Here is a 27,261-nt window from a genome sequence, read left to right as displayed (position 1 = left end):
GAATTTTATCATCCGGGTTTTATCAAAGCATTGTCAGTGTTACCACCTCCTTGAACCTCAAAGCTGGTGATCCAAATTTTATCATCCGGGTTGGGGAATGAAGCTACAGCAGCCAGGAAGTCAACACCGGCCATTCCAACACCTCAGACAATGCGATTTTTGGGGAGCGGCGGATTCCACATTTTCAGCTTGAAACTTCAATGAATTTCAGGTAGAATAACAGAGTTTTTGAGGTTGTGCACCAAGTAGTTGTGGTCAGAGAGAGAGAGAGAGAGATGGGAAGGATATTTATGGTCAATATGGAAGGGAGGACTTACAGGTGCAAATTCTACATCATGCCATCTACAACTACAACTTATTTACCATAGGAGGGTTCGCCGACCTGCTGTCCTCTCTGCTTCGCTGGAACCAAAAACCACCGGTGAAGGCCCCAACCTCGCCGGATCTGTTGCTGCACCGCCAGATCTGCCTTACTGGTCCGTCGCCGGAAGGAGTTACTGCCTCGTATGCTCGCCGCCGTACCCACAACTCGCCGGAGAAGAACCTCGCTGCTACTCACTACCGACGGTTACTACTTAGCCGCCAAGTCTCGCCATCTCGCCTCACAGGAGTCACAGCAGCGCTGGTCTAAACAAGATTAGAAGAATAAGACATAAAAAGACAGAAAAGCCCATCTAATTCACGGTCAACAAACGACTTCATTGACGGAGGATCAAAACTGTCCAACGACCAATAACAGTGTCTACTAAGTGGCAATTTTTATTATGGAGGATGAAAAGTGTCAATGCTTCAATAAGTCTAGGACCAAAAATGGCATTAACTCCGGAATACAATACAAGAATATTTAATTATGGTTATATTATTATTGTGCCTCACGACCATTATATACTAACAGTACTTGAAAAGAAACTAATAATAATAATAATATAATAATAATATAAGTGGTAATAATAATATCTAAAAGTAATTAAGTGTTAATAATAATAGTAAGAATATTAACGTAAGAGTTGTAACATAGAATAAATCGTAATAATTAATAACTATAGTCTATGATTAAATTTGGAATTGTCAGGAAAGATAAACGACCTCTGGTGAAATTAACTCTTAAATAATTATATATCGATTTAAATATTCTTAATATATTACAACAATTCCATTCCGTGCATCGCACGGGTGAAAATACTAGTTAATGCTAATAATATAATGCTTCAAATTTTATTTTTTTTTGGTGTAAACCACACATTGTGGTCCGGGTCTTTCTCTGTCCGTTTAACGGTTCAGGTCCACCTAGTTCGCTCTGAGAGGCGCAGAAGCTGGCCCAAAGGGAATCATCACTTGTGGAAATCGAACCAGGGCTATCCCAGAATTCTACCCCACAAAGAGAGTTCATTTGCTATTTGAGCTGCCCTGTTGGTTTATGATACTTCAAATTTTGATGTGTTTACAGCTGCAACTAAAAAACACTTTCTTCTATTAACGAATTTATCATAGTGCATCTGTGCATGTGCATGTAACAACATAACCTTGGAGAAGTGATCAAATCAAATATAAGCTACGTAAATAAGCATATCAGACAAATAATATAGCACTAAAATGGGAATTTGAAACTTTTGGCTCTGATTTGGATTGCATGCAAAAAGTAATAAATTAAAACTTGTTTTAGAAAGGGATTGCAGCAGCCTTTCTATATGGTCGATAATATAGCAGACAGCGGCAGTTCTGTATTTGTACTAGGGAGATATTTTTTTATGTAGGTCCTTGAGATTTTAATCAAAGTATATTTACCTCAAATTTGAAACATTGTTTGATCATTAATGCTATTCTGATATTGATGTGTTGTTACTTTTTAGATCAGTTTTAATAGTAAGTTAGGCTATGGGATTAGAGGATTTTAAAAACACACACACACACACACACACATATATATATATATATATATATATATATATATATATATATATATATATGGAAGGGTTCAGGTGCGGGTGATGCTTCCCGTGCGGTTGTGCGGTTGGACGCACCTTAATTAAACATTAACATAGCGTCCCTTAAGTCGTTGTTTTCAAAAAAAGAGTATCCAAATCACCACTCACCTTAAGCAAACAAACAAAGGACCTTATGAACACAAATCACTCACATAAGTACATATAAACCAGAACAAATTGCACTTTTGGTCCTGTAACTATTAGGGTGTTGATAATTTGAGTACGTGACTTTCAAAATTCTCAATTTAGACCTTTAACTATGTAATTGTTAACAGATTTGGTCCTGCCGGCTAAATTGCCAGTTAATTTTGGTCGAAAAACATAATTAGGTTCGAATTTTTTTTTTGGCGAGGGTAAAACGGTCATTGCAAGGGAAAATAAAAAGGGAAAAAATTCCTCCGGCCTCTGATCGTAGCATTCTGAGAATCGTCCGTCCCCTCTTTCCACCATGCCCGGCACCACTGGAATGTCAATTCAATTCCCGGCTCATGCAACAAACATTTATTAATATTATCATTAATTTGTTGTTATGTATGGAAGTTTAAAATAAAAATTAACGTAACCTGTTGAGCGCAAAGGAAGGCGCCGACGGAAGAGACGACGAAGGATTTCTTGAAGCTTTGGATCCGAATATCGGTGAAGTTGGTGGCGAGCTAGGAGAGCTGGTGGTACGCATTACACCAGAACTTCCACGAATCCAAAGGACAGAACGCCTTCGAATGCTTCTCGTATGCTCTGCGAGTCCGAGCAGTCGATTCGGATTGCGAAAACCTGCGCCTTTTCTTCCCAGGCTATCTCCTCCGCAAACCTCAACAATGTACCTGCACCACTTATATCATCTTCAATTCAATTCAATTCGCAAAATCAAATCAAGCATGCTTATTTAAAGCAAGGAGGCGGGGATTTTAACTTCAATTGATCGGAGTGATTAATTATATTGTATACCTAAGTCGCCGGCTAAGATGGCGACGGTGTAGCCTTTTATTTTCCCTTGCAATGACTGTTTTACCCTCAACAAAATTTTTTTTTTTGAACCCAATTACGTTTTTCTGGTCCAGATTGGCCGACAATTTAGCCGACAGGACCAAATCTGTTAATAATTGCATAATTAAAGGACTAAATTGAGAGTTTTGAAAGTCACGTACTCAAATTCTTAACACCCTAATAGTCATAGGACCAAAAGTGCAATTTGTAAACCACGCACTTTAAGCACACAGAACAAAGCACATTAAACACAAAACCCATACACTTGAGATTTTAAAATGGCTCACATTAAGCACAAACGCACGCACATTAAGCATAAAACCCACGCACATTAAGCACAAGCCTCACGCACATTAAGCATTAAACTAACGCAATTTAAGTATTAACTCACACACCTTAAGTTTCAACAACTACTGACATTAATCAATAACCCCACGCACCTTAAGCACAAATCCCATGCACATTAAGCACAAACACCACGCACCTTAAACACAAACCTCACGCACCTTAAGTTTCAACAACTACTAACATTAATCACTAACCTCACGCAACTTATGCACAACCCTCACGGACATTAAGTCTAAACACAAACACCTTAAAATTACCTAAATGCAAAAAATTATCAAAATGCCACCGCGTTTTTTTAATTTAATTATGGTAATCTAAATGTTGATTTAAGTAGAATCAATGGCTCTGTTGTAACCGCACAACCGCACCTGAACCTATATATATATATATATATATATATATATATATATATATATATATATATATATATATATATATAAATGATCAAATAAAAAAGCACCATTAGCTAAAAAATGCAGATGGTTCCCAGCCATAGATGCAATCTAAATCAACAGCCCAAATTGAGTTTTAATTAAAAAACGCGCAATTACATTCATGTAATTTTGAGAAAATAAGTCAGATTGTATTTTGCTTCCGAGTGCACATTTGTCCTTCTTCAAGTGCACATTTTCCTTTTTTCCTTGTGCAGATTTTTTGCCTTCCAAGTGCATGTTTCTTTGCCTTCAAGTGCACAACTTCTTAGCACTATTTGTTATATGTTGTGCATTTTTTCAATAACATATTACTTAAGAGTTTATTACCGAAATGGTCCTTCGACTAATGCGATATTACCAATTTGATCATCGACAACTTTTCTTACCCAATTAAGTCCTCGACTTTGAAAATGTTAACCATTTTAGTCCTTCGTTATGTTAGACGTTAAAGTTTTGTTAAATTACAAGGCATTGATGGAATTTCACATGAGATTCTCCAATTCTTCACCGGCGTCCTTCAGCTGTTCTCCAAACATCTTTGTGCCAAACCCCCTCCTCCATGGACCGAAGATTTCATTACCAATAAACTAAATTCTCCAAACTTCTTCAACACCTTAAACCCAAACCTAAAATTCCGTACATAATGCTAGCCGGAGTTCCTCCGTTCCGCTGAATGGAAATCTCGCTTCGTCTCTGTCATTCGCGTCGCCGGATCATACGCCGACGAGCTCGTCAAAACCGCCGTTAACAGACTTCTAACACCTGACTTAACGAAGGAAAAAAGCGGTTAACATTTTCAAAGTTGAGGACTTAATTGGGCAAGAAAAATTGTCGAGGACCAAATTAGTAATTTCATAATAGTCGAGGGACTATTTCGGTAATAAACTCTATTACTTAATTTCTAATGAGATTTACAAACGATTTGTATGGGTAATTAGTTTAATAACACTTAAGTTGAATAACCTCCCTTTTTTGCACCATAAATTGCATCAATTGCACATCTTTTTGCCTTCAAATGCATTTTTTTTTTTTTTTGCCTTCAATTGTACATTTTTGTCTTTTTGACCTTCAAATGCATGGTTTTGAGCATTCAAGTGCCCCAACCGCATTTTCGCATGGGAAGTGGCATGTGTGTGCACTTGATCCTAAACCTATATATATATATATATATATATATATATATATATATATATATATATATATATATATATATATATATACACGTCCAAATCTTCAAGTTTATTCAATATAATGTGGTACAAAACTCACTTAAAAGTCATCCCAACGTTATTTTTCTCATTCACTCATTATTAATTTTATATGATAATTATAAATCATTTTTAAAAACCTTATTATGCATGAGGCCATGCTCCAAATTAGAAACTGTGCGAATTATGCACCACTTTTCGTCTCCACGTTAGGAGTTTGGGGCATTAGTGAAATTATGTACAAAATAATATTTTCAACTACTGAACCGAAATGCTGCAATTTCAAATTTTAACGATTTGAAGCAATAAACTATTTCAAACTGTTAATTATTTTTAATATTTTTACTTGATCAAAATGTTGAAGTTGGTAAAATCCGTCAAATGTTGGCGGATAAGCCGCAACATCAAAGTTGGTCACATGACCCACAAACTTCTTTCTAAATATTCAACCACCCGGTGGTCGGAAGAAGAGGAGGGCAATTTTTTTAAAAAATTTATTTTATTTAAAATTATTAAAATAAATTTTAAAAATAATAAACTTTTAATAGGATGACAATCACGTCAACTATGAGTACAATGTATATTATTTTTGTACTGAATGTATATTATTTTTGTATTGAATGTACATTATTTTACAATATGCAAAATATGATTCACATAACTTGGGTGGACCATGGTCTTGAATAATGATTGAATCATTATAATGTGGATTAGGGTTCAAATTATAAAGTAGACTACATATGTAAGGTGAGGTTGGTTTTTAATATAATGTAGGTTCATGTATTATTTTTTTTTTTAAAGAATGTAATATTAGTTTTTATTGAGATTTACAATGCAGACCTCCCTTCCCATGTAAATAACATTGGTGAGAAAGGGCAATGCAAGGTAAATTTTCGGAAACATATCAATGTGTAATATAGAACATACACAGCAGAAGATCAGAGGGAAACATGACAATGAGTAATATTAATTTTTATTAATATTATAAATTTATTAATATAATATAATATAATTATAATTTTTTAAATAAAAAAAATGAAAAAACCTTGGGCAATAGAGCATAGGGCTGTTAACGAACTGAACATAAACAAACGGAGGTTGTTCGTGTTGGTTTTTAAGGGTTTTAGAGTGTTTTTGTTTGTGTTCGTTTATAAACCGAGCTAATTTTTTTTTGTTAATATTGGTTTACCTTAATTATCGAACACGAACACGAACACGAACACGAGTAGTTTACCAAAAGCTCTGTTCGTTAACGTAACAGCCGTAGGAGCATGAGGCCATGCTCGTCATTAGAAGCTAGCTGTGCGAATTATGCACGGCTTTTCTTCTCCACACTAGGATTTAGGGACACTAGTGGAATTACATACTGAAGTGAAACGCTACAATTATAATTTTTGGCGATTTCCAAAACATAATTTAATGTTAATGTTAATATTAAGAAATACGTCAAAATATATGGAGATGCAAACTTTCTTGTATTAAAGAATTTATTTATCATATATAGTGTATGTGCATGTAACAACATAACCTTGGAGAAGTGATGAAATGCATAAGTTGGGAGAGAAATCGAAAAAAATGAAATCAGACAAATAATATAATATAGCACTAAAATGGGAATTTTGGCTCTGATTTGGATTGCATGCAAAAAGTAAAAGTAAAAAATTAACACTTGTTTTAGAAAGGGATTGCAGCAGGCTTTTTTATATTGCCGATAACATAGCAGACAACTGCAGTTGTTTATTTGTCCTTGGGAGATTTTCATCAATGCTATTTTTCTCATTCACACATTATAAATCATTTTAAACAATAATATATAATTATTTGCAGTGGTAAATACATCAAAAATTAAAGCCGAAGCATGCATTATATTATATGAATATGAATATGAATTTGGATGGGTGAAGAAAGAAGATGAATATGGAATAAAATTGAAAGTTGAAAATCCCTTTTGCACACCTACTTCTAGCTACATACTATACACAATACAACTACCTTTTGCAGAAAATCCCTTTTGCAGTCTGTGAATTGAAGAAGCATTATATTGCAAATTAAAGATATTAAAAATGAATTTGGAGTGGAGTAGTACTACTATCTAGAACCTACCATGCATATTCCTCACACCTCACACTCAAGCTAAGGCCAGTATCCCCATCCAACTGCTTCCATGTTACTATATATATAACCAACTCTTTCTTTCTCAGATCACATTATCACACACATAACCAACATGAAAGCCACTTGGTTAAAAGCTTCTCAGTGCTTTCTGAATGGAATTTCTATGGTTGTTGACATTATAATGTCAGCAAACCCCAAACATTCCTACAACATTTGTGGTGTGATTTTTGAATATTTTCATTACTTTTCTTGCACTTTACATCACCACCACAACTTTAAAAATCCCACTCATGAGAGAATGTTGCAGCCTTCCCCTGGTGGAACTCATGTCCATGGCTAATAGTGTCTTAGGCTTCGGTTTTGCTGTATTTGGCGAAACCAATATCAAGTTTCATATTCCAAGCTTTTGCTTAGGAATTTCTGCTGCTTGTTTCTTGTCTGGATTGCAGGAGTTATTAAGAATGGTAACTCAAAATGCTGAAGCTGATGACTCCAACCAGAACGACCCTCCGCCTCCGCCTCCTCCGCCTCCTCCACCTCCGCCTCCTCCGCCTCCACCTCCCCCTCCGCCTCCACCTCAGGATGTTGTCTTGCCTCTCAACCCCAACGGTTCTGCTAGACACTCTGCGGCTCCGGCGGGTGCTACTGTTCGGGAGGATCTGCCTCTCAACCCTGACATTTCTGCTAGACGCCGTGCTCACGTTTCGGTAGTTTCTCGGGATGGACGTGGTTTTGGCCGCTGTTGCTAAATCCTTTTATGAAATGCCCCTATTTTTGTTACCCTGGCCTATTTTTGTTACCTGACCTATTTTTGTGCGTTGTAATGTTTTGATGGATTATCATTTAAAGGGTAATTAGCCTATGTTTTCTTTGATCAATCTTTTTAGGTTCTATGGGGTATGGGGTCTAATCTGTGTAAAACTTTATGTTGCTTAGGTTTATGTTTATTAATGAAAGGCATTTGGATTTCCTCAATCTTCTCATCTCCATGAAATTGGTCTAATGCTTGGATGTGTGTGTTTCTGCAGTTTTCTTTATTTGGTTATAGTACACTTAAAACCTGAAAATATAATAGATAAACATTAGTCAAGTAAGAATGGTTTAATTTATTTCAAGTGCAAATTAAAATGAGGTTGGTACGGTGTTCACTGCCATTCACGAGTACATGTCTAAAATCAAAGGTTTTGTATGTGTGTTAGTCACCTTGTTACAATGATATAATTTTTAGTTACTTGGTTGGTTATCTACAGTTTTAGTAATTGAGTATGTGCATCTCTTAAACAAGTACTAGCTATAGGTGGCAAATAAATGGCCTCACTGATTTCTTCATTCTATGGTTATGGTTGGGTTTTGCATTAGAGAAATAATGCTTAAAACTTAAAATCCTGGAACAGATGCATGAGCTTGACAACAAATCAACTTCACAGACTTTGAAAGTAAATCCATTGGTTAATAGAAATTATATTTTATCTTTTTGTTTTTATTTTTTTTCAAAATTATATACCACGCCACTCTTTAGAAAAAATAAAAAATAAAAAAAGAGTCGTATCTCTTTATTAAAAATTAAAAATTATGAAACATGTCGATTTTATATGTAAAGCAGTTGTTGTTATTGACTTTTAAACTTTACAATTTTGGTCCACGACTATTATTTTTGTTGCAAAAATGATCCTTCAAGCCAATTTTACGTCTTCCTCACCAGAGAAAAAATTTCTCATTTCAAGCAGTGATAGAATAACACACTTACATTGGCCTTGCACTCTCAGACGGTTGTTGACCTCTTATTCTAACCAAAGTTCGAAAAAATCAATTGGGTTGATGAGATGAGAGCATATTAGGGTTCGTCTTTGACAATTGGATTTTTTTTGTTTGATTTTTTCACACTTCGGTTAGAATAAGAGGTCAATAGCGGTTTGAGATTGCAAGACCAATGTAAATGTCTATTCTATCCCTACTTTAAATGAAAAAAAAAAAAAATTCTATGGTAAGAAATTGACGAAAAATTGGTCGAAAGCACCGTTTTTGTAGCAAAAACAATAGTCGTGGATCGAAATTGCAAAGTTTGAAAGTCGCGAATCAATTCTAATAGTGCCTCCTTAGTCGCGGACTCGTGGAACCAAAAATACCAAAAAACTCATGCAATATATAAATTGTGTATTTTGACCAAAGTCCACCTTTCAAGGTGGACTCGGGTCCTTGACATAACTATTATCTATTTCCCCCATCATTTGGTCCACACAATTTATGTGGACATATTTTGTATATTGTAAAATAATGTACATTCAGTACAAAAATAATGTACATTGTATTCAAGGGATGTACATTATTTTTGTACTGAATGTACATTATATTATATAATGTACATTCAGTACAAAAATAATGTACATTCAGTATATTAAAAATATATTTTTTGTTATGCTCCATATAACATTGTGTGGACCATGGTCCATACAATAATTTGTCCTATTTCCCATGACCGACATAATATTTGGTGTGCATTGGAAACCAACGGACTAACAAACTATTTTTTCAAGGCCAACATAAAAATCTACAAGATGTTTTTGTGCAATGATTATATTGTGGATCAGGGTTCAAATTGTAAAGTAGACTACATATGTAAGGTTGGTTTTTATTTTAATGTAAGTTCATTTGTTAATATTTTTAATTTTTTTTTGGTAATATTAGTAAAATTACATCTGATTCGTTTATCTGGACATCTGGACGACGTTGAATGGTTCTCATTTCTCACCTGGGCGGCCGTTCACATGATAACGTACCATATATATATTGCAGTTTTTGATGGGTAGGTGGAATATTGACAATGCAACCAATTTAACTATTGTTGAAGCCCGACTTTATGGACTTTTTCCTATTCTCTTTTTGGCATCTTTTGCGGTCTATTTATCACTGTCTTGACTGAACATGATAGTATTTATGTAATAATAATTTTTGGCTCATTGTTTCTAATAACCTTGTATTTGATATATTTAATAATAATTGATCGGAGCAATAAGATTTCCATTGCTGTTGCGGCCGTAGCAAAAGTTTATCAAGATTAATGGTTTGGTTCTCAAGTCTAAATTGAAGAATATATACTCAGTTAATTTCTCAATGAAGATTTGATATTGGGAAGAAATGAAGGTTGAGTTTGTTATAATATGAGAGATAGAAAGATTGAACGTGTTGTATGATTTTTTCTTTTTATAGTTTGAGCCTCATCCGGTCTATTGCCTCAAGCCAGCAGGATCAAATCAAAATCGTCTCATCTGTATCAATTCCATTCCTACCTTAGCTTCTTTTTAACATATTATTCCTTACAATTTTGTAATATAATTTTCCTTTGAAATATATATGCTTTCCTAATCTTATAATAATGCTACCAAAGCCCATGACGTGCTATATATATTAATTAGGATAGGATCTTGATTTGTAATAAGTTATATTTTTGAAAGAATAAAGCTATACTAACCAAAACTTGTTAACAATATAATTATTTGAATTCAAATCATAAATTAAACAATACCGACACATTTTACAAAAGAATTAAGAATCATATAATTCCTATTCAGATGGGTGGCCGTTCCATAGCCAATTTGAATATGAGTTGAAGAGGAGTTGTTGCTGCCCCTCTCGCCATCTCAAACAATTGGCTCTGTAGAAACAATTTGTAGTAAAATTATATGTTTATAATTAGTGGTTAATATGTTAAAAAACATATAAGAATACACACCTTCACCAAAAACAATTCATTAATCATATAATAATTATTAATCATAAAATAAATTCATATAATATAATAAATATTAAATTATTTAAAAAAAAAAGATTTGTTAATGATCTTGTGGTTTAGTGGCATGAAGTGACATTTTCATATATGAGGTCATGAATTCGAACCTTAGTGGGGTGGTGGGTGGCCACACATACTAGTTTCCTAGTTTTTATCCCCAAAATCTATTTAGCGCATCTTTCTTTCTTCTGGTAATGCAAATGGAAATTCTCGTTATGATGGATCATCTCGCTATTTCTATTTTCTTTGCAGTTATTTCTATTTTCTTTGCAGTTACTGGTTGGTGGATAGGGCGCTTATCCCCGTCTTCTTTCCTGTAAAGAAAGATCCTGCTCTTGAGCAATACAGTCCTACCGTCCGACTTCCCTTCCAGCTCTTCTTGTTCGATACCGCTTCCCCCCTTGTCAATATAAAAACTTACCGCTCTTACTCTTATGGATCAATCGGTCGAGCTCTTTCGGTCAACTGTAGGAAACTGGCCAATTGCTGTCAACTGGTATCAACCACGAATCTTTTGTTTCCTTTGTTTACAGCTGGCCTGGTCTTACTTAAATTGGAGTTCGCTAGCTCAATCAGTGCTACTGAATGTTGCAAACAAACAATTATTTTAAAAAATAATTTTTTTTTACCAAGGTCTCTGAAAAGAAAATACAATTTGTACTCTCAACTCTTACTCCAATTTTTTACTCCAACTTACAAGTTTTTTTAATATGGAAAGGGTTCTTGCAAGAATGGTTTCTCGTGCGGTTGGACGCACGTTAAGCATTAAAATGGCGCACCTTAAGTACACAAATCAGCACGCACCTTCAACACACAAACAAAGAACCTTAAGAACACAAATAACTCACCTTAAGTACATAAACTACGCACAATAAGCACAAAATAAAGCACATTAAGCACAAAACCCACGCATTTTAAGCACAAATCTCACGCACATTAAGCACAAAACCCAAGCACCTTAAGCACAAACTCCTGCACATATCTAAAAATGCTTTTTCACATGTCTATATGCATATAAGTGTCATGTTTTTATCAAACTAAAGGTTGCCTAATAATCTCTTGAAGCAGATAAGGAACCTTTTTGGACTCGAAGTCCCTTACTTCATTATCGTTGGAGCACCATTATAGAACCAGAAGTTCCATAAGCGCAACATATTTGCGATGAAATTGCTAGCAAAATTTAGTGCTCCCCCTACAAATGAAGTACTTGAATAATGATTAATATATCCTCCGGTATCTTCGAGATACAAAGACATGACATTTATGTAAGAAACCATGATACGGTTTTAATAGGCTACTTGGGTACTGGCTGTTTTGTTTGATCCCCGCAATGCCAAGTCCAAACTGGTTATACAATGAATTTCTCTAAATGTTCAAAATGAGGACAATAACACTTGTGTTGCACAAATGTTATATGAGCTCTAGAAGAGCCATAAGATTATTGTACACTACTCTAGTGACAATCCAGAAGATTTGTCTAATCCATCTCTTCAAATTTTGAAATATATGTAAAACTTGAAGATTGTTATCTTCAGGGGGAGACTGGAAGTACATTTACTCGAATCAATCCGGAAGATTGAACGTAAAATCCTGAAGATTAAGTTATAAAAGACTAACAGTTGCGCACTATTTGCAACACAACGGGAAGTACATTTACTTGAATCAATCTGGAAGATTGAACGTAAAATCCTGAAGATTAAGTCATAAAAGACTAACAGTTGCGCACTATTTGCAACACATAAATACATAAATATCATGTACTCTTTTCCTCACTAGTTTTCTCCCATTGGGTTTTCTAGTGTGGTTTTTAACGAGGCATGAGTATGATATAGTAATGACAATGGGGAAAAGTTGTAAAATAATTGCTTAAATGGACAAACCCCAAAATCCTGAAGATTGTGCAGTTTGCGCCCTGAAGGCTTATGGTTGTACTCTTTTTCCCTTAACTAAGTTTTCCCCACAGGGTTTTCTTAAGTTAAGGTTTTTAATGAGGCGACCAATACAATATATGTTTTTACATATATCATGTACTCTTTTCTTCAACTAGGTTTTTTCCCACGTGGTTTTCCTAGTGAAGTTTTTAATGAGGCATGAATATATTTTCTATTGTACTCTTTTCTTGTTTAGGTTTTTCCCACCGGGTTTTCCTAACAAGTTTTTGACGAAACGAAATCGTGGTCAAATAATGTCAACGGGGGAGTGTTATAATTCATTATGATTATGGACATTATTATTGTAATGTATGTAACTGTTATACATTTATTGCATCGATTTAAAACGTTTGTATTATGTATATATTCTCTATACTTAGCTTGTTGTAGATGAAGATGATAAATGAAGAGACTATCATCCTTTCCCCCTCATGTCTCTATTCTCTATTCCCTATTCTAAATATTTCCTTAACAATAAAAACATTATTCGTCACTATTCCAATTAAACAATATTATTCCTATTCTATTCGTACTACAATTATAGATTCAAATTTTTATTCCTAATAGGATAGGACAATATTAAAAATCCTATTACTTAACTATAAATTAACTATGATATTTCTTTTTTCTTGTGAGCATCAGTTTTTCACAATTCACACAAACAACATAATGAGGAAACTCATAGAATCAACAATTGTAAAGGGTAGGAAGAAGCAAAAGACCACGGATCAAAGTTAGAGCCAAAATTAAATCTCATTATATTTCACTCATTATTTTCTTTATTATCTATATAATTTAGAACTCCGGACTTGGTTTTCTCATACTGAGAAATCCAGTTTCGAATTTCTCAGTTTGAGAAATCAGACTTGTGTTTCTCAAATTGAGAAAAAGGATTCAATTATCTGATAACCCGTGCATGCATTCTCAAATTGGGGAAAAACGACTGAAAAATTAAAGGGTTTAGACAAATCTGGAACGGAATACGTCAAAAAAGATGAAAAACGAATGAAATAATGTCACCAAGTAATAGTTAAAAGAGGCTGAAAAACTTACTGTGAGAAAGAGAGAATTTGCACCCTGGTTGGTGCTTTGTCCATTCATCAGGTCTGGTGGGCGGTAGCGGTAGGGGTGGCCAGTGTACCGTGACGGTGGCCGGTGTGCGAGAGGGAGGAACTCGGCGAGGCTGTTGCCTAAAATCTCGGTGACGCCGATTAGAGCCACGCGTTCTTGGGAGGTGCATCGTCTTCTCCCACCATAAATTATAACCAAAATTTATAATTATGAACTCATCCATAATTAATATTATTAGCATATGTGAGGTAGTCTTAGGTGTAATTTTAATTAAATAATAAAAAATGAGAGTTTTGCATTACAAGATCTAAGTTGGTATAATTTATTAATTTGCCAGTAAGAGCCTGGTCTATAGCATATAAGGGGTATATACAATCATGACTTTTGTAGAGTTTTAAAGACTTTTAAAATGATAGATTTTAATAAACTTTGATTGACTTTCATAGAGTCATTCAAAATTTTTTAAAACTTTATAAAACTCTATAAAAGTCTATATAGAAAACATTCATATACTTTTATTAACTTTTCATTTTAAAAAGTCTATAAAAGTCATTGAAATTCTAAATTGAATACGTCCTTACAAACTTTGAATGATTTTGATTCTTATCATATCATTTATAATTTTCTTACAAAACATTTATAATATATCATAAATTCTTCTGATTATATAGTTCTTCATCCACATCAACATTCTCAACATTATTATTTTTATACATAGTATGCTGAGGCTTATATACTAATTACTTATATATATTATTAATAAACATCAACAAAAAAAAAAAAAACTATTACATTAGAAATTCATAACAATATTGAACAATAAAATTTATAATAAAAGAAGTGATCAAATAAAATATTTAAAAATATAATTACAAGTTGCATAAAATAAAAAAATAAAATCTAATATTAATAATATATATAAAAAAAAATTATACTTGATATATTACTAGGCATCACGCAAGGAACTATTATTTACAATAGCAATTTGAGACTGCGAACAACAACAAGGTGCTACTGTTTGCAACCCCAAATTCTTGTTGCGAACAGTAATTCGCTATTCGTATATAGTAACCTGTTGTTAATATATATATATATATATATATATATATATATATATATATATATATATATATATATATATATATATATTACGAATATAAACATAAAAAGAATAAAAATCAAAATATATAAGTATTTATATGAATATTATGAAACATATACTAAAATTTGACGATGAAAATTTACTTTGTTCATGTATTTGGGGAGAATTAGATAAAGTTAGGGATAAAAAATTCATAGAAAAAAATAAAAATCAATATAAATAAGCAATAATGAAGTAAAAATAATATTATTTCCATTTTTATAGGAAGATTGTAAAGTTTAGGAGAGAGAGAAAAAATAGTAGAGTTTAGGTATGAGGAAAATATAGGATGATGCAGAAAAAAATAATTTTATTAAATTAGATAGGTTTATAAAGTTTAAATAGGGAGAAAAAATATAGTTTAAATAGAGAGAAAAAACATTCAAAGTTGTTGGAAAGAAAATTTTGAAATCTTGGTGTTGATGATTGGATTTCAACTATTTATATTTGAGAAGGAAAAATCTACAAAAGTCCTAAAATTAAAAAGTCTACAAAAGTTCATAACTTTTTGAATACCACATGACTTTTAAAGACTCTTTAAAAGTCTTAATCGAATGCCACACGACTTTTAAAGACTCTTTAAAAATATTGATTGAATATCGTCTGACTTTTAATCATGACTTTTGTAGAGTTTTAAAGACTTTTAAAATGATAGATTTTAATAAACTTTGATTGACTTTCATAGAGTCATTCAAAATTTTTTAAAACTTTATAAAACTCTATAAAAGTCTATATAGAAAACATTCATAGACTTTTATTAACTTTTCATTTTAAAAAGTCTATAAAAGTCATTGAAATTCTAAATTGAATGCGTCCTTACAAACTTTCAATGATTTTGATTCTTATCATATCATTTATAATTTTCTTACAAAACATTTATAATATATCATAAATTCTTCTGATTATATAGTTCTTCATCCACATCAACATTCTCAACATTATTATTTTTATACATAGTATGCTGAGACTTATATACTAATTACTTATATATATTATTAATAAACATCAACAAAAAAAAAAAACTATTACATTAGAAATTCATAACAATATTGAATAATAAAATTTATAATAAAAGAATTGATCAAATAAAATATTTAAAAATATAATTACAAGTTGCATAAAATAAAAAAAAATAAAAATCTAATATTAATAATATATAAAAATAAATTATACTTGATATATTACTAGCATCATGCAAGGAACTATTATTTGCAATAGCAATTTGAGACTGCGAACAACAACAAGGTGTTACTGTTTGCAACCCCACGTCTTAATCGAATACCACACGACTTTTTAAGACTCTTTAAAAATATTGATTGAATATCGTCTGACTTTTAAAGACTCTCTAAAAATTTGAATTGAATACCTCTAAACTTTTAAAGTTTGATAAAAATCTTTAAAACTCTATGAATGTCATGATTGAATACACCCCCTTAGTATTGGTAAAGATGAGCTGAATTTGCGGATAGTGTCAACGTATAAGAAATGTACAAATGATTAAATGACTAATACTGTTGTACAAATTTTGTTTGAGTATTGGGCATTATATAATGTGTGTGAAAAACATAACCTTTACATTTTATTATATACAATTTGTGAATTATTTGTTGTTTTAATTATTCATTTACACCAATTAATGTGTTAATATTATTTATTTATTTGATTTTATTTTTTTTTCAAAAATATTGCAGTGGTTGGCAAACAAAATAATATATATACAATTAATGTATAAGATTTAATATTACAAATAGGAGATGCATTCATAGTTGTGTATTTAAAGTACGAATCATTTTATGAGAATTGTCTAAATACTAATCCTTTTTGTTTTTGTTTTTATTTTTTTTTTTAGAAATGAGGCGGTAATGCAAACAACTGTTGGTTCTTCATCATTTAATCCAGTTCATTCGAGATTTAATGGTGAGCAAATTTATTTTTCTAATAGTCTACGCGTTCATTTTCTTCTGTATAAAATGCAGTCATAAAATTTTATTCCTGAATATAAATAATTGCAGTATCTGGTAATGAAGCATTATTTGGTGGATTTACAGTTTGCTCTCCATCAACACATATTAATATACCCAACCAAGGTACTACTATTTAGAAATATAATATAACATAATAGGTTAAATTATATGCAAATTTTGCGAAGGTTATATGCTACGCTTCTCACTTCAAATTCACTCAGTAAGCCAGAAGTAGTTTGGAATACCGTTTGAGAATTTCTTGCCGAGGATGCACAGTTTCAGCGACGACGTGTCATGCAGAATCCGAGTATATCTAGCTCCAATCTATTTATTCGACTTTGTTATTTGTTTTTCATTATTTATAAATAATAACTAAGCTGTTATTTTTTGTTTTTTTTTTTTGTTAAATTTTATAATATATTAGTCAATATATACTAATATGAATATCTAATGAATTGATACCACAAATTAAAGTAAATATGTACTTAAAAGGGGAAAATGATAATTCAACGAAATTCTTTTTCCAATTCATTAGATATTATTTAATTTCCATATAAAATTTTGTTACCAATTAAGCTTTATTAATTTGTTACCAATTAATTAATATTCATATTAGTATAGATTAGTGTACAGTAAGTAATAATATATTAGAATCCCATTTGTATTACAAAATTTATAGTATATATTGACTACAATTTTATATGAAAATTAACTAATATATTAGAATATATTTGAATTTCGTTGGAATTTTCCATATCATTAATTTTTTTTTTTTTTGAAGAGATATCATTAATTAACTAATTCTTTTTTCAATTCATTAAAATCCCAACGAAATTCTTTTTCCATATCATTAATTAACTAATTCTTTTTCCAATTCATTAGATATTAGTTAATTTTCATATAAAATTTTGTTAACAATTAAGTTTTTTTAAACATTTTTTACCAATTAATTAATATTTATATTAGTATAGATTAGTGTGCGGTAACTAATATATATTATCGGCCTCCAATATATTTATTCGACTTTGTTATTTGCTCATCATTATTTATAAATAAACACATTCATTGATTTTTATTTTGTTTCTTTTTTGGACTATGAAGAGTTGGTGTTATCGGATTCGAATAAGAAACAGTTCGCTCTGGTGGAGTTGGAGCATTTACTATCTTTGTGGGGGAAGAGTCTTAGGGACTTTCCAGAAATGCCAATTCCAGACGAAAGTAACATAGGTTTGATAGAAAACATGTTGATAGCCGAAGAGTTGGCGTATGACAAGGAATTGTTGAAGACAAAGCATGAAACGTTGGTAACAAAATTGACGGACGAGCAAAAGAATGTTTATGAATATGTGGTGAATGATATTGATTCTAATGGAGGTGGATTGTTCTTTGTGTATGGTTACGGAGGAACAGAAAAGACATTTTTTGTGGAGAACGTTATCCTCAAAGATAACGGAGATATTGTTCTCAATGTTGCTTCAAGTGGAATAACATCTTTGCTTTTGCCGGGAGGCAGGACAACACATTCAAGATTTGCTATACCACTTTCATTGAATGAAGATTCCACATGCAATATATCGCAAGGCAGTGACCTTGCTGAGCTTATAATAAGGAGCAAATTGATAATATGGGACGAAGCACCGATGACGCACAAACACTGTTTTGAGGCTTTGCACAAAACCATGAGGGATCTATTGAGGTTTGTCATACTGGGTAGTGCTGAAAAGACATTTGGTAGAAAGACAGTAGTTTTGGGCAGAAATCACGGACAAAACCATCACCGACAAAACCATCCGGATGGCCTGAAGGTGTTAGCTTTAGACAATGATGGACATGATTGTGTTGCGACTACCAATGTTGTTTACAGAGAGGTTTTCAATAATGTGTAAATACAATCGATGATATTATGTATTCTTTTTTTGTTTTTTTTTTCCAAAATGATATAATTACTATATATCTAGACAAAAAATATATCTTCTATACAAATGAATTAGGATAGCACTTGATTATTATAACTAAGTTGCTAGAGAATTAGCACATTTGTCCAATTTATAAAAATCGTAAAGAATAATATATAAAATCTCAAAAGTTATAGCACTGCTTGCGTACATTTAGACATTAGCTTCAATCAATGATAACATCAAAAAGCGTAATCGTTCCAACTTAATTCTTTAATTGTATTATATAATATTCGATTGTATAATTTATACAATTGCATATCGATTTAAATATTTTTTTAAATATTATAACAAATTCATTCTGTGCAACGCACAGGTGAAAATACTAATATAATTTTAATAACATAGTATAATAATTAAACTTTTAGAAATATAAATTAATTTAAATGTTGACATGTTTAATTTAACTTGTAAAGTTAATTAAATTAGACTTTAGAAATGACAAGTTGTCATACATAGCCAATGCATGTACACATGCATCATAATTCTTCTAATGCTAGAGATGTTCAATCGGTTAACCAAACCGTTTTAACATAATCAAATTAACCAAATTATTTTTTCCTTTAACCGTTAACCGAACCGAAGTTTGCTATACCGAACTTTTTAAAGCTAAAATTTAAAATTCTAAAAATAACACCTAAAATAATAAATCCAACTAAAATAAAATACATATCATAGTAAATTCATAACAAAATATAAAAAACATGAATTATAAATTCCAAACATCCATAACTTCAAATTAGTGTTCATATTTATATTATTATATATATATATATATATATATATATATATATATATATATATATATATATATATATTAAAAACTTCGGTTAATTCGGTTAACCGACTTTTCGAAATAATGCTTAAAACTTAAAATCCTGGAATAGATGCATGAGCTTGACAACAAATCAACTTCACATACCATGAAAGTAAATCCATTGGTTAATAGAAATTATATTTTATCTTTTTGTTTTTATTTTTTATTTTTTAAATTATATACCACGCCGCTGTTTAGAAAAAAAAAAAAAAACTAGAGTCGTATCTCTTTATTAAAAAAATTATGAAACGACGTCGATTTTATATGTAAAGCAGTTGTTGTTATTGACTTTTAAACTTTGCAATTTTGGTCCACGACTATTATTTTTGTTGCAAAAATGATCCTTCAAGCCAATTTTACGTCTTCCTCACCAGATAAAAAATTTCTCATTTCAAGCAGGGATAGAATACGCATTTACATTGGCCTTGCACTCTCAGACTGTTGTTGACCTCTTATTCTAACCAAAGTGCGAAAAAATCAGTTGGGTTGATGAGATTAGAGCAGATTAGGGTTCGTCTTTGACAATTAGATTTTTGTTTTGTTTTATTTTTTCACACTTTAGTTAGAATAAGAGGTCAACATCGGTTTGAGATTGCAATGCCAATGTAAATGTCTATTTTATCCCTGATTTAAATGAAAAAAAAAATAAAAAAAAATTCTCTAGTAAGAAATTGACGAAAAATTGGTCGGAAGGACCGTTTTTGCAGCAAAAACAATACTCGTGGATCGAAATTGCAAAGTTTGAAAGTCGCGAATCAATTCTGACAGTGCCTCCATAGTCGTGGACTCGTGGAACCAAAAATACAAAAAACTCATGCAATATATAAATTGTGTATTTTGACCAAAGTCCACATTTCAAGGTGGACTTGGGTCCTTGACATAACTATTATCTATTTCCCAGGATCGACATAATATTTGGTGGGCCATTGGAAACTAACGGACTAACAAACTATTTTTTCAAGCCCAACATAAAAATCAGCAAGATGTTTTCGTGGAATCATTATATTGTGGATCAGGGTTCAAATTGCAAAGTAGACTACATATGCAAGGTTGGTTTTTAATTTAATGTAAGTTCATTTGTTAATATTTTTAATTTTTTTTGTAATATTAGTAAAATTAAATATGATTCGTTCATCTAGACACGTGGACGACGTTGAATGGTTCTCATTTCTCACCTGGGCGGCCGTTCACATGAGAACGTACCATATATGTATTGCAGTTTTTGATGGGTAGGTGGAATATTGACAATGCAACCAATTTAACTATTGCTGAAGCCAGACTTTATGGACTTTTTCCTGTTCTCTTTTTGGCATCTTTTCCGGTCTATTTATCATTGTCTTGAGTGAACATGATAGTATTTATGTAGAATAATTTTTGGCTCATTGTTTCTAATAACCTTGTATTTGTTATATTTAATAATAATTGATCGGAGCAATAAGATTTCCATTGCGCGCTGTTGCGGCCGCAACAAAAGTTTATCAAGATTAATGGTTTGGTTCTCAAGTCTAAATTGAAAAATACTCAAGTCAATTTCTCGATGATGATTTGGTGTTGGAAAGAAATGAAGGTTGAGTTTGTTATAATATGAGAGATGAAAGATTGAACGTGTTGTATGGTTTTTTTTTTTTTTTTTTTTTTTTTTTTTTTTTAGTTTGAGCCTCATCCAGCCTTTCGCCTCAAGCCAGCAGGATCAAATCAAAATCATCTCATCAGTATCAATTCCATTCCTACCTTAGCTTCTTTTTAATAAGTTATATTTTTGAAAGAATAAAGCTATACTAACCAAAACTTGTTAACAATAAAATTATTTGAATTCAAATCATAAATTAAACAATACCGACACATGTTACAAAAGAATTAAGAATCATATATATCACATCAGATGGGTGATCGTTCCATAGCCAATTTGAATCTGAGTTGAAGAGGGGTTGTTGCTGCCCCTCTCGTCATCTCAAACAATTGGTTCTGTAGAAACAATTTGTAGTAAAATTATATGTTTATAATTAGTGATTAACATGTTAAAAAACATATAAGAATACACACCTTCACCAAAAACAATTCATTAATCATATAATAATTATTAATCATAAATTAAATTCATATAATATAATAAATATTAAATTATTTAAAAAATAAAAAATAATAAGATTTGTCAATGATCCTGTGGTCTAGTGGCATTAAGTGATATTTTCATATACGAGGTCATAAGTTCGAACCTTAGTGGGGTTGTGAGGTGGCTACACATCTATTGAATGTTGCTAACAAACAATTATTTTTTTTCCAAGGCCTCTGAGAAGAAAATACAATTTGTACTCTCAACTCTTACTCCAATTTTTTACTCTAACTTACAAGTTTTTTAATATGGAAAGGGTTCAGGTGCAGGAATGGTTTCTCGTGCGGTTGTGCGGTAGGACGCACGTTAAGCATTAAAATGGCGCACCTTAAGTACACAAATTATCACGCACCTTAAACACACAAACAAAGCACCTAAGAACACAAATCACTTACCTTAAGTACATAAACTACGCACATAAAGCACAAAACAAAGCACATTAAGCACAAAACCCACGCATTTCAAGCACAAATCTCACACACATTAAGTACAAAACCCAAGCACCTTAAGCACAAACTCCCGCACATTAAGCACAAAACTCACGCACCTTAAGCACAAAACCCACGCACTTTAAGTTTTAACAACTACCCACATTAAGAACAAAACTAACGCACCTTAAGCACAAACTCACGCACATTAAGCACAAAACTCACGCACCTTAAGCACAAATCTCACGCACCTAAAGCACAAAACTCACGCAACTTAAATTTGACTTAGATGCAAAAATAACCAAATTGCCACCGTATTTTTTAAAAAGTTTGTTAATCTTGGACCTTGATTCTGATAATGCCTTCACAGTCGTAGATTCGTGGGACCAAAAATACAAAAAACTCCTATCCAGTATATGAATTGTGTATTTTGACCCGAGTCCGTCATAAATATACGATTTTTTAAAAATTTTGTTATTTAATCTTTTAAATGCTATGCAATGTAATTTTTTATGTAATAAATATAATTTTAATAACATATTATAATAATTAAACTTTTAGAAATATAAATTAATTTAAATGTTGACATGTTTAATTTAATATGAAAATTTAATTAAATTAGACTTTAGAATTGACAAGTTGTCATATATAGCTAATGCAGTTTTTTTTTTTTTTGAATGCATATAGCTAATGCAGTTTAGTTTCATTAACTGCAGTTTAGTTTCATTAACTACAGTTTAGAATTGACATTTCGATATAATTGCAATTTCATTACACTATATACACTCAAATATGTGAAATGTTATTTAGTTTCATTTTATATACACTGCAGTTTCATTTCAACACAAGTACAGTATCATTTTGATATAACTACAGTTTCGTTGAGCAACATACACTCAAATATGTGAAATTGTTATTCAGTTTCATTTTGTATACACTGTAGTTTCATTTCAACACAACTATAGTTTCATTTCAATTCAATTGCAGTTTCATTTGATTATATAAAAATAAAACGTGAGGCAATGTCCGTTTAGATACACTGTAATTTCAGTTAGTAATTAACACACAAAAATGCGTGCTCTATTAAACTGTAACGGCTGCCGTTTCTTTACTTAAAGAAACGACAGTGTATTACGACCACGACCCACAATGCATTGTGGACCACGGTCCACAGTATAATTGCTGACCATCCATAAGTTGTTATACCATGGACCATGGTCCATCGACAGATTATTGCGTGGACCATGAATACAAAATACATTTTTAATAAACTAAAAGTACATTATTTTTGTATTGAATGTATATTATTTAATAGTATATAAAAATAATGTACTTTACGTACTTAAATAATGTAATTTCAAATAATGTACTTTATGTGAATATATAATGTACTTTTAATATATTAAAAATGTAATTTTTATTTATGGTCAATACAGTTGTATGGACCATGGTCCATGTAATAATATTTGTCGTCCACCATACAAGGTGGATCCTGGTCCAAAATTCTGTATTTTAAGTATTGGAATTGTGAAATTTTAAAATATAAATTGTGTTTCTAAGTTTTAGAAATTTGTGAATACAATACATTGTAATTAAAAATTGTGAATATTTAAAAGTGAATTGTGAATATTAAATAGTATGTAAATTGTGTATCATTAGACCCGAGTCCACAGAATAATTTGTCGTCATCCATCCAGTGGCGGATCCAGAAATTTTGTTCAGTGTGGGCGAAACGTTAAAACAAAAGGTATAACTTAAAAAAAATGAAACAATTAAAAAGTTAGCCATAAATATTGGTAGATATGAACGAAAAATAAATAAAATATGAAACACAATTAATTTGATACAATAATTCTAATGTAAAACACATTATAAATTACACATTTTATTATTAATAAAAAACACATTATAAATTATATATATAAATTATACATCTTATTATTAATGAACAACACATTATAAAAGTTTATACATATATTTTGAAAGCCTAACGTGGTGTTGGAGGACTTGAAGCCATTATTTTATTATTCAAGTAAAATCCAAACATTTGCAATTTGAGATTCGAACCATTGACCTTCCCCAAACAAAGGAGCATGCTCTACCATCTAAGCTAACTAATACTTTGTTAACATTACCTGTTTTATTTTACTTATACGATACCTTGTCCTATATATACATACATATATACATACAAGGGTTATATAGGGGTGGGGTGGAGTGAGTGGGGCCAGCTGCCCCCACTGTAGGTCCGTCTCTGCATCCATCACTTCTCTACCTTTAATAAGATCGCGACATGTGAAGGAAATAAAATTTCGTTCAAGTACACTTGACATTTTCCTCTAACATTAATAATGAAATGATAAAGCTGAAAATTAAGCTAGAGAGAATTTCCTAAAGAGAATATAGGACTCAATGAGATATTACTCAACCAAATAAAATTTTGTTTGAAGACTCACTGCAAAAATTAGGACATCTAATGAAAATAAAATAAAATTGTGTCACTCTATAATTTCATCATAAATAATAGATTTTTTCTGAAAAAAATAATTGATTGACACTATTGCACGTGATAAATAAATGGGATGATAATTGTAATGCTTTACTACTTGTTACTATTAAATTGTCATTATTGACAGTCATAGTTTAGAAGAATAAGTCTATATTGTGGGAGGGGGTGAAGGGGTGAATAGAGTGTCGGTCTCAAATGGTGTTCTAATAAGTCTGTATGGGGGAGGAGAGGGGGAATAGACTTGTTACCTTTAATTTTTTTTACAAATAAGTAATTTTGTAAATATGAGTTTTAATGCAGCGAAAATAATGTTATACCCCTTTTAATTATGTGGCATACTCATCTTTGTTTACAAAATTTGTTGTGATGAAAGAAATGTTGGGTAAATAAGGTGGAAAAATCACAAAATAATAATCCTACGGAAAGATTATTATTATATGGGAAAACAGGAAAAATTGGGAACGAAAAGGTGGAATATTTGGGTAGAGGTTAACACGAGTTTGAACAAATTGTTCTTTTCCTTAAAATATCACAAGTGCTAAGAGCGTTGTAGCCTAGGTTTCCCAGGATAAAACGTGCTACGATTCTTTGTTTAAGCACCCAAACAAAGAACCCGGCAAACAAAACAAAGTGAGAACACAGTTGGCTAAAGAAGAGAGTAGAAACAGAGTGTTTGGAAGCTAAAACGTATTGGAATTCCTTTGTTTCTTGTTCTGTGTAAAATGCTACTACTCTACCTCTCTTTATATAGAGTTGTTGGAGTGATAGCATTCAACATGACCATTAAATTGGTATTAAAACCAATTGTGTAACACCTATAACAGCCACCCACTAATTAGGATTAAACTTAGATTTAAAACAATATTAATTCCGTAACAGATGAGTTTAATCTTCACAACTGGACACGAAAGTACAAGGTTCGGCATTCAGGCTGAACTTTCGGATTCCAGACCGTTGGGGTGCAGGTTCGCTGTTCAGGACACGAGAGTAGTTCAAGTGACTAGTTCAGGGGGTGCAGGTTCGCTGTTCAGGACATGAGAGTAGTGTTTCGGACGACATTCGTGCCCGGCGCACAGGAGCTCGGGCTTGAATCAAGCCTTTCCGATCTTGTTTCTTGTTGGAATTGGAATTTGATTTGCACCCCCCCCCCCCCCCCCGCACGAGAGAGCCTCTATGCTATACAATTCTACAAGCTCCAAAAGAGCTCTTGTATAAAAGGAAGGGGGGGGGGGGGGGGGGGGGGGTCAAATCCTCTTTCCAAACCAATGTGGGACAAAAGCTCACTTTTTCCCTTCATTTTCCAACTCAAATGGGTCTACTTTGAGAATCAATATCTCATTCACCCATTATCCGTTTTGAGCGTACAATATATCAATCTCTTCGTCTCACTACGAAGAACCCGAATCCACTTAGATCCAACTCAAATCAGAAGTGGACCACACTGATAATTGTACCACAAAATAGCCACTTTATGCCATTTTAAGCTATTTTTTCCAACAAGATAAAACAAGGCAATAAGTAAATGTGATATCTAAAGTCAGACAAGGACTTGTATAGTGATTCAACCAATTTGTTCTAATTCTCTCCTACTAAAATACCTTTGGCGAGGGTTGTGCTAGTACTTGCACAAAGTGGGAGAATATAAGATTTTCCCTAATAATATATATTATATATTATATATTAGGGCCTTAATTAAGTGGTGCAAGTTGATTAGGCTTATTAAGCGGTCTAGTTGGATTGAATAACTAGAAGTTGTTATTCAACCAGACTCTGTGCCTAATATGAACCTAGATCGATGGGCTTCAGGATATTCATTATATAGCACATTCAGTTACGGTACTCATACTGCTTAGTAGACACCAATACGGCATCTAGGGTTCTAAGTCAAGTATGGGACAAATATGGCTAACGGTCTATCGTTCAAGAGGCAACACATCAAGAACATCAACTGTGGCTGGAGATCAACACGACTATCGCTTCCGCTTATACGAGGTCAGATATCTCGTATTATTATTCAGTATAGTTAGATTATTTATGTCTAATAGGTGGTATAGGAAGAGAGATATGATGACAGAGAGAGGAGTGTTGTTTGAAGGTTTGTTCAAGAAATGCGGACTGTTGTCTGGTAAGTCTCGGATTTTTCCTGCCCAAACCGCTACCATTAATCTCATCTTCATCACTGCGTACAGAGTTATAGTTAGAATAACCTCCTCTCTCTCTCATCATATCTCTCTTCCTATACCACCATCTCACATTTCTGCCCATCGCCGCCGGAAAACAAGGCGCACCACTGGTTGATCCCCTCCTCTTTTCGCCCAGTAAATTAGAAAAGAATCCCGCCTCAGAACCCATTGAGTGTATGTTACAATTCTGGGATAGCTATGGAAAATGAGGCTGGCCGGCGGCATAGGGAAGCGTCGGCGGATTGATAATCTCTAATGCTGCCACTACGTGATAAAAATAATCTAATC

At 32.2% G+C, this 27,261-nt stretch overlaps 1 long non-coding RNA gene across 1 annotated transcript; it reads left to right on the top strand.

Annotated features, from left to right (window-relative positions):
* Nucleotides 1-281: 281 nt before the first annotated feature.
* Nucleotides 282-26,973, top strand: LOC109188571. Its single transcript, XR_002055441.1, has 3 exons — nucleotides 282-293; nucleotides 10,129-10,140; nucleotides 26,865-26,973. It is a non-coding gene; the product is annotated as an uncharacterized LOC109188571 (long non-coding RNA).
* Nucleotides 26,974-27,261: the final 288 nt, after the last annotated feature.

Source organism: Ipomoea nil, unplaced genomic scaffold, assembly GCF_001879475.1.
Source record: "Ipomoea nil cultivar Tokyo-kokei standard unplaced genomic scaffold, Asagao_1.1 scaffold1436, whole genome shotgun sequence".
NCBI classification, from domain to species: Eukaryota; Viridiplantae; Streptophyta; class Magnoliopsida; order Solanales; family Convolvulaceae; genus Ipomoea; species Ipomoea nil.
The sequence above is the reverse complement of the archived record's forward strand: the minus strand, read 5'-3'. Positions and strand labels throughout refer to the sequence as shown.